Source organism: Chiloscyllium plagiosum, chromosome 37 (assembly GCF_004010195.1).
Source record: "Chiloscyllium plagiosum isolate BGI_BamShark_2017 chromosome 37, ASM401019v2, whole genome shotgun sequence".
NCBI lineage: Eukaryota > Metazoa > Chordata > Chondrichthyes > Orectolobiformes > Hemiscylliidae > Chiloscyllium > Chiloscyllium plagiosum.
Window position 1 is genome coordinate 8,473,664 of NC_057746.1, and position 10,417 is coordinate 8,484,080.

Sequence of the window (10,417 nt, forward strand, 5' to 3'; positions counted from 1 at the left end):
ACACCATGGGAAGCAGTCAATGAACTGCTCCGAAATACAATCATCTCTAAGGGTTTATACAGTATTTCAGCTGACACAATACTAGCAAATAGCCACTAGATGGCCTACTTATACTTTAATTGGATCAAGTTGGGTTTTGCCAAAAATATATAGAGTCATAGTGATAGAGATGTACAGCACCAAACAGACCCTTCGCTCCAACCTGTCCATGCGGACCAGATATCCCAAACCAATCTAATCCCACCTGCCAACACCCGGTTCATAGTCCGCCAAACACTTCCTGTTTATTTTCCCATCCAGATGCCTTTTAAATGTTGCAATTGTACCACCCTCCACCACTTCCTCTGGCAGCTCATTCCATACACGTACCACCCTCTGTGTGGGTTAAAACGTTTATTGATTTAGGACTGTGAAAATAATATGTAGTTGCATTGCTGATTTAACGATATTCCTTAAATTAAAAAATATGTTTTATGCAGAAAACTTAATTCTCAATAATGCTCACTTTTTTATGGGTAAAAACGTAATCTCTTTATTTCCAAGATCGGGTCAGACAGTTACACGTAAATATTATCACACTGTTCGTTATAAGTTTCTCTGAATAATTTTTTTTTTTGCCACTTACTGCCTTTGCTGTTTGAATTCATGAATCACTGGACATCGGACTGCGTCCAGGGAAACTTAACAAATAGCGAAATTCACAACTGGTCTCGGAGGAACCTATATGGGAGAAGTCACAGCACAGAAACAGTTAAGTAAATGGTTTTAATTATAGCCTTGTTGTAAATCTTCAAGACTGAGTACAGTGGGTTCTTGATTATGTCTTTTATTGAGATCTGTTCCTTGATTAACCTTACAAATATAAGCCATACGTGTGAAATTAGCCTGGAACAGTATTTTGTAGAGCAATAAGATGGTGCTATTTTCTGGGCCTGTAGATGTGGGAGTTTTTAGATATTTTATGTTACTGATGATTAAACCTTCAATAAATGTCTTTGGTTATGAGTCGTATCAGATCGAATACATTGGTTGGAGTTGAAAGCAATGAGGCATTTACAAGAGCAAGCGGGTATGATGGATGGCAATTATGGGAAGGTAGAAAAGTCTCAGATACAGTCAGATAGATGGGTTAACTCCAGGAAAGGTAGGAGGGGTAGACAGGTAGTGTAGGAGTCTTCTGTGTTTCTCCCCATCTCAAAAAATAATACTGTTTTGGAAAATTTTGGGAAGGATGGATTCTCAGGGGAATGTAGCACAACCAAGTTTCTGGTATTGAGACTGGCTCTAAAATAATGAGGGGTATATCGGGGTCCCTAACACAAGAGATCGATTGTATTAGGGGGCTCTTGAGGGAGAGGCACAGAGAGATGTTTCTGTGGCCAGCAGCGAAAAATCAGAATGGTGTGTTGCCTCCATGGTGACAGTGTCAAGGTGTCTCAGAGAGGGTTCAGAATGTTCTCAAAAGGGAAAGGGATCACCAATGTTGTAGAACACGGGGACTCAGGGAGTGTAGAACACAATTCTTATATAATTAATTGTAGGGCCTCAGGTTGTGTTGTACAACAGGGAGACTCAGGGGTTTAGAACATAAATCTTAGATAATTAATGGTAGGGCCTTGTGTAGTGTTGTACACATTGGGATGAACGACATAGGAAGGGAAAAGGATGAGATTTCAAAGGGGGAATATCAAAAGTTAGGTAGGAATTTAAAAATGAGGTCCTCCAGGGTGGTAACATCCGGAATACTGCCGGTGTTACAAGCTAATGAGGGCAGGAATAGAAGGATAGAACAGATGAATGTGTGGCTGAGGAGCTGATGCATGGTACTTGGATTCACATTTTTAGATTATTGGGATCTCTTTTGGGGTAGAAGTGACATGTACAAAAATAACGGATTGCACCTGAATTGAAAGGGGACCAATATACTGGCAGAAATATTTGCTGGAGATGCTCGGGAGGATTTAAACTAGTAAGCGGTGGGGTGTGTTGGTGGGACCAGGGAGATACTGAGGAAAGGGATCAGTCTGAGACTGGAATAGTTGAGAAAAGAAGCAAGTCAAACAGTCAGGGCAGGCAGTGACAAAGCAGAGAACAATGTTGGACTGATAAATTAAACTGCATTTATTTCGATGCAAGAGGCCGAACAGGGAAGGCAGATGAATTCAGGGCATGGGACTGGGATATCATAGCAATTACACAAACGTGGCTCAGGGAAGGACAGGACTGGCAGCTTAATGTTCCAGGATGCAAAGGCTATAGGAAGGACAGAAAGAGAGGCAAGAGAGGAGGGGGAGTGGCGTTTTTGACAATGGATAGTGTTATAGATGTACTGAGGGAGCATATTCCTGGAAATAGATCCAGGGAAGTTATTTGGGTGGAACTGAGGAATAATAAACTTTATTGGGATTGTGTTATAGACCCAGAATAGTCAGCGGGAAATTGAGAAACAAATGTATAAGGAGATTTCAGTCATCTGTAAGAATAATAGGGTGATTATGGTCGGAGATTATAACTTTCCAAACACTATGGGATTACCATAGTGATAAGGGTTTAGATGAAGGAGAGAAATTTGTTAAATATGGACTAGAAAATGTTCTGATTCAGTATGTGCATGTACCTACTAGAGAAGGTCAGATGCCGAAAGATTGGAGGTTGGCTAACGTGGTGTCACTGTTTAAGAAAAGTGGTAAGTACAAGCCAGGAAACTATAGACCAGTGAGCCTGACGTCGGTGATGAGCAAGTTGTTTTGGGGAATCCTGAGGGACAGAACGTACATATATTTGGAAAGGCATGGACTGTTTAGGGATAGTCATCATGGCTTTATGCGTGGGAAATCATGCCTCAGTTTTGATTGAGTTTTTTGAAGAAGTAACAAAGAGGATTGATGAGGGGGAACGGTGGAAGTGATCTACATGGACTTCAGTAAGGCGTTCGACAAGGTTCCCCATGGGAGACTGGTTAGCAAGATTATACATCATGGAATACAGGGAGAACTAGGCTTTTGGATTTAGAACTGGCTCAAAGGTAGAAGACAGTGGGTGACGTTGGAGAGTTGCTTTTCAGACTGGAGGCCTGTGACGAGTGGAGTGCCAGAAGGATCGGTGCTGGGTCCTCTAATTTTTGTCATATACATAAATGATTTGAATGTGGGCACAAACTTAGTAAGTAACAAAAATTTAGTAAGCTTATAGGTGTCACCAAAATTGGAGGTGTAGTGGACAGCGAAGAAGGTTACCTCAGATTACAATGGGATCTTGACCAGATGGGCCAATGGGCTGAGAAGTGGCAGATGGAGTTTAATTTAAATTAATGTGAGGTGCTGCATTTTGGGAAAGCAGATCTGAGCAAGACTTATACACTTAATGGTAAGATCCTCAGGAGTGTTGCTGAACAAAGAGACCTTGGAGTGCAAGTTCATAGTTCCTTGAAAGTGGAGTCACATGTAAATTGGATAGTGAAGAAGGCGTTTGGTAAGCTTTCATGTATTGGTCAGAGTGTTGAGTACAGGAGTTGGGATGTCATGTTGAGGCTGTACAGGACATTGGTTAGGCCACTGTTGGAATATTGCATGCAATTCTGGTCTCCTTCCTATCAGAAAGATGTTGTGAGACTTGAAAGGTTTCAGAAAAGATTTACAAGGATGTTGCCAGGGTTGGAGTGTTTGATCTATAGGAAGAGGTTGCAAAGACCTGAGCTGTTTTCCCTGGAGCATCGCAGGCTGAGGAGTGACCTTACACAGATTGATAAAATCATGAGGGCATGGATAGGATAAATAGACAAAGTGGAGGTTGGCTAACGTGGTGTCACTGTTTAAGAAAAGTGGTAAGTACAAGCCAGGGAACTATAGACCAGTGAGCCTTACGTCGGTGATGAGCAAGTTGTTTTGGGGAATCCTGAGGGACAGAATGTACACATATTTGGAAAGGCATGGACTGTTTAGGGATAGTCATCATGGCTTTATGCGTGGGAAATCATGCCTCAGTTTTGATTGAGTTTTTTGAAGAAGTAACAAAGAGGATTGATGAGGGAGAACGGTGGAAGTGATCTACACGGACTTCAGTAAGGCGTTCGACAAGGTTCCCCATGGGAGACTGGTTAGCAAGATTATATATCATGGAATACAGGGAGAACTAGGCTTTTGGATTTAGAACTGGCTCAAAGGTAGAAGACAGTGGGTGACGTTGGAGAGTTGCTTTTCAGACTGGAGGCCTGTGACTAGTGGAGTGCCAGAAGGATCGGTGCTGGGTCCTCTAATTTTTGTCATATACATAAATGATTTGGATATGGGCACAAACTTAGTAAGTAACACAAATTTAGTAAGCTTGCAGATGTCACCAAAATTGGAGGTGTAGTGGACAGCGAAGAAGGTTACCTCAGATTACAATGGGATCTTGACCAGATGGGCCAATGGGCTGAGAAGTGGCAGATGGAGTTTAATTTAGATTAATGTGAGGTGCTGCATTTTGGGAAAGCAAATCTGAGCAAGACTTATACACTTAATGGTAAGATCCTCAGGAGTGTTGCTGAACAAAGAGACCTTGGAGTGCAAGTTCATAGCTCCTTGAAAGTGGAGTCACATGTAGATTGGATAGTGAAGAAGGTGTTTGGTAAGCTTTCATGTATTGGTCAGAGTGTTGAGTAAAGGAGTTGGAAGGTCATGTTGAGGCTGTACAGGACATCGGTTAGGCCACTGTTGGAATATTGCATGCAATTCTGGTCTCCTTCCTATCAGAAAGATGTTGTGAGACTTGAAAGGTTTCAGAAAAGATTTACAAGGATGTTGCCAGGGTTGGAGTGTTTGATCTATAGGAAGAGGTTGCAAAGACCTGAGCTGTTTTCCCTGGAGCATCGCAGGCTGAGGAGTGACCTTACACAGATTGATAAAATCATGAGGGCATGGATAGGATAAATAGACAAAGTTTATTTTTCCCTTGGTTGGGGGAACTAGAGGGCATAATTTTGAGATGAGAGGGGAAAGATATAAAAGAGATCTGAGGGGCAACTTTTTCAAGCAGAGGGTGGTACGTGTATGGAATGAGCTGCCAGAGGAAGTGGTGGAGGCTGGTACAATTACAACATTTAAAAGGTACCTGAATGAGTATATGAGTAGGAAGGGTTTGGAGGGGTATGAACCTGGTGCTGGCAGGTGGGACTACATTGGGTGGGCTATTTGGTCGGCATGGACGAGTTGGACCAAAGGGTCTGTTTCCCAGCTGTTCATCTCTATGACCCCAAAATCCCTTAACACTTTGGCAGTCCCAGTCGATGTTTGGAAAGTTGAAATCCCCTCCGATAACCACCCTACTATTCTTACAAATAACTGAGATCTCCTTACAAATGTGTTTCTCAATTTCCCGCTGACTTTGGGAGGTGTTTATATTACAATACCAGTAAGGTGATCATCCCTTTCTTATTTCTTTTACCTGCAACATTGCTCAAGGCCCTACCATTAATTATAAATTAATTATGTCCTCCACATCCTAAGTCCCTGTCTTCTGCAATACTACCCAAGGCCCTCCCTTTAATTAGAGCTGAAAATGTGTTGCTGGAAAAGTGCAGCAGGTCAGGCAGCATCCAGGGAACAGGAGAATCGACGTTTCGGGCATAAGCCCTTCTTATGCCTGAAACGTCGATTCTCCTGTTCCCTGGATGCTGCCTGACCTGCTGCGCTTTTCCAGCAACACATTTTCAGCTCTGATCTCCAGCATCTGCAGACCTCACTTTCTCCTCCCTTTAATTATACAAGAATTGTGACCTACAGCCCCGATGTCTTTGTGTTCTACAACACTAGCCAAGGCCCTACCATTAATTACATAAAATTTATGACCTATACCCAAGGTCCTCTGAACTACAACACTACTCAAAGCCCTACCACAAAATATGTAAGAATTATGTCCTACACGCACTTCGTCCCTGTGTTCTAGAATTCTACCCAAATCCCCACATTTAATTCTATTTGAATTATGTCCTACAGACCTGAGATACCTATATTCTACAACAATGCCCAAGGTCCTATGATTACTATAATTAGCTGAGAAATTTGTCCTAAACCTCCTAGGTCCTTCTGTTATACAACACTACACAAGGTCCTACCATTAATAATCCAAGAATTATGTCCTTCACCCCCGGGTCTCCCTGTTCTACTTACAAAATTATGAGGGGCATGGATAGGATAAATAGGCAAGTCTTTTCCCTGGGGTCGGGCAGTCCAGAAATAGAGGGCATAGGTTTAGGGTGAGAGGGGAAAGATATAAAAACGACCTAAGGGGCAACTTTTTCACGCAGAGGATGGTACGTGTATGGAATGAGCTGCCAGAGGATGTGGTGGAGGCTGGTACAATTGCAACATTTAAGAGGCATTTGGATGGGTATATGAATAGGAAGGGTTTGGAGGGATATGGGCCGTGTGCTGGCAGGTGGGACTAGATTAGGTTGGGATATCTGGTCGGCATGGACGTGTTGGACTGACGGGTCTGTTTCCATGCTGTACATCTCTATGACTCTATGTCCTACACACCTCCAAGATCCCTTTGTTCTACAGCACTATCCAAGGCTCTGCAATTAATTATGCCCTACACCCACGAAGACCTTGTGTTCTGCAACACTACTCAAGGCACTACTATTAAGTACATTAAAATTATGTCATTCATCCCATTGGTCCCCATGATCTACAACACAACTCAAGGCCCTATAATTACTTATATAAGATTTATGCCCTCCACTCCCTAGTCTGCCTATTCTACAACATTACCCAAGGCTCTATAATTAATTATGTAAGATTTATGTCCAACACCCCCTCAGTTCCCTTGTTCTAAACAATACCCAAGACTCTTTCTTTAATTATGTAAGAATTGTGTCCTGCATCCCCTAGATCCCTCTGTTCAACTATTAATTACATAAGAATAATGTCCTATATCCACTAGGTCCCCCTGTTCCACAACGCAACCCAAGGCAATACCATTAATTGCATAAAAATTATTTCCTATAACCCCTACAATATGACACAAGGCCCTACTATATAAGAATGATTTCCTACGCCCCCTTGGTCCCTGTGTTCTACAACAATACCTAAAGCTCTACCATTAATTATAGAAGAATTGTGTCCGAAACTTCTGAGATCCCCTGTTCTACAACACTCCCCAAGGCCTTCCCATTAATTATATAAGGATTTTATCCTATATCCCCACTGGTCACCTGTACTACAACACTACCCAAAGTCCAATCGTTAATTATTTACGTATTTCTCCGACACACCCCACTGTCCTTGTGTTTTGCAACACTACTAAAGGCCCGGCCATTCATTATATAAGAATTATTCCTATAAACCCCAGGTCCCCCTGTTCTACAACATTATCCAAGGCCCTACCATTAAGTATATAAGAATTATGAGCACCTAGGTCCCTGTGTTCTACAACACCACCCAAGTTCCTACTATTAATTTATATAAGAATTATGTACAGTACCCCTAAACTCCCCCGGTCTGCAGCACTACCCAATACCCCACCCTTGATTTTTCAGGAATAAAGAAGGGCTTATGCCCGAAACGTCGATTCTCCTGTTCCCTGGATGCTGCCTGACCTGCTGCGCTTTTCCAGCAACACATTTCCAGCAGTATATAATTACTTAGATTAGATTAGATTAGATTACTTACAGTGTGGAAACAGGCCCTTCGGCCCAACCAGTCCACACCGACCCGCCGAAGCGCAACCCACCCATACCCCAACATTTACCCCTTTTACCTAACACTACGGGCAATTTAACATGGCCAATTCACCTGACCTGCACATCTTTGGACTGTGGGAGGAAACCGGAGCACCCGGAGGAAACCCACGCAGACACGGGGAGAACGTGTAAACTCCACACAGTCAGCCGCCTGAGTCGGGAAATGAACCCGGGTCTCTGGCGCTGTGAGGCAGCAGTGCTAACCACTGTGCCACCGTGCCGCCCACAAATAATAATCTGTCCCAAATCACGACCCAAGGACTGCCCATTAATTATGTAATCCGACACCCCCGAGGTCCCTGTGTTCTACAAAACTACCCAAGGCCCTACCATTAATTATATAAGAATTGTGTATTATACAGACTTGGCCCCTCCATTCTGCCGCACTGCCGAAGGCCCTAGCATTCATTACATCAGAATTATGTCGTACACCCCATAGGTCCCTCTGTTTTACAACACCACCCAAGGTCCCACCTTTAATTATGTAATAATTAAGTCCTACATCCCCAAGGTCCCTGTGTTCTACAACACTACCCAAGGCCCTACCATTAATTATATAATAAGTATGCCCTACACCCCTCGGTCCCGCTGTTCACAACACTACGATTATTCCTATAAACTGTTCCACAAGGCCCTACAATTAATTATATAAGAATGATGTCCTACACAACTAGGTCCCCCTGCTCTACAAAACTGCCCAAGACCCTACCATTATCCTACACTCCCTTGGTCCTTTGTTCTTCAACATGACCCAAGGTCCTACTGTTAATTGTAGAAGAATTATGTCCTGCACCACTAAGTCCCCCTGATTGACAACATTACCTAAGGCCCCACAACTAATTGGTAAGAATTATGTCCTACACACCGCAGGTCCCTCTGTTCTGCAACACAACCCCAGGCCCGACCATTGATTATAGAAGAATTATGTCCTACACCCCCTTGGTCTCCCTGGTCGACGACAAGGCCCAATGCCCTACAATTAATAATATTAGATTTTTTCCTTACACACATGTGGACCCCAGTTCAACAACATAATCCAAGGTCCTACCATTAATTTCATGAGAATTATATCCTACAAACCTAGGTCCCCAGTTCTACAACACTACCCAAGGCACGACCGTTAATTATATAAGAATTGTGTACTATACACCCTTGTTGCCGCTGTTCTGCAACAATACCCAAGACCCTATCATTAATTAAATAAGAATTATGTCCTCTGCCTCCGAAGTCCCCCTGTTCTACAACATTTCCCATGGCCCTACCTTTAATTACATAAGAGTTGTGCACGAAATGCCCTGGGTCCCTCTGTTCTCCAACACTACCCAAGGTCCAACCATTACTTATGTAAGCATTATGCCCTACTACTCCTCAGTCCCTGTGTTCGATAACACTACACAAGGTCCTAACATTAATTATATCAGCATTACGTCCTGTACCCCCAAGGTCTCTCTGTTCGACAATCCTACCCAAGGCCCTATCATTAATTATGTAAGAATTATGTCCTATAACCACTAGATCCCTGTGTTCTACAATTCTTCTCAAGACCCTAACATTAATTATATAATAAATATGTCCTACATCCCACAGGCCCCTCTGCTCTACAACACTACCCAATGTCCTGCCATTAATTACATAAATATTATGGTCTACGTCCCATAGGTCTCCCTGTTATACTCCACTATCAAAGGCTCTACCATCAATTATGTAAACTTATGTCCTACAACCCCTTGATCCCAGTGTTCTACAACACCACCCAAAACCCTAACATTAAATATATAATATGTCCTAAACCACCTAGGTTCCTAGTTTCTACTACACTACCCAAGGCCCTACCATTAATTATATAAGAATTGTGTACTAAAAGCCATTGGTCCTCCTGCCTGCAATACTGCCCAAAGCTCTACCCTTTGTTATGTTAGAATTATGTCAGATATCCCCAGGTCCCTGCACCCTTTAATTATATCAGAATTATGTCCTACATCCCTAAGGTCCCCCATTCTACATCACCACCCAAGGCACTAAACATTAATTATATCAGAATCATGCCCTACAATCCCTAGGTAACCCGTCCTACAAAACGACCAAGTTTTGCCATTAATTGTCCAAGAATTTTGTCCAGCATACCCAAGGTCCCTATGTTGTACAGCAAAACCCAAAGCCCAATCATTAATTATATCAGAATTGTGTCCTGCACCACATCGATCCCCCATACTACAACACTACTCAAGGCTGTACAATTAATTACGCAAGCATAATGTGGTACACCCACTAATTCTCCGTGTTCTACAAGACTGCTAATTAATTATTATAGAAATATGTCCTACATCCCCTCGCTCCCCCGTACAACACTATCCATGGTCGTACAATTATTTACATAAGCATTACGCCTTACATCCACTAACTCCCTCTGTTCTACAACACTACCCAAGACACTACAATCAATTATATAAGATTTACATCCTACACCCACGAGGACCCCGTTCTACAACACTACATTAATTAAATAATAATTATGTTCTGCACCCAGAAAGTCTTTGTGTTCTACAACAGGACCCAAGACCCGACCATTAATTAGGTAAGAATTATATCCTCAACCACCAAGGGTCTACAAAAAAGAGAGAGGGAGAAAGACACCAGTAGAGAGAGGGAGAGAGAGAGGGAGAGGGAGGGAGGGAGGGAGGGAGGGAGGGAGGG

At 42.8% G+C, this 10,417-nt stretch overlaps 1 protein-coding gene across 1 annotated transcript in view; it reads right to left on the bottom strand.

Annotated features, from left to right (window-relative positions):
* Positions 1-505: 505 nt before the first annotated feature.
* Positions 506-10,417, bottom strand: part of LOC122541281 (NACHT, LRR and PYD domains-containing protein 3-like) — a 40,124-nt gene continuing 30,212 nt past the window's right edge. The window contains exon 4 of the mRNA XM_043677905.1: positions 506-720. The gene's annotated coding sequence lies outside the window, so the exon portion shown is untranslated. The remainder of the gene's footprint in view (positions 721-10,417) is intronic.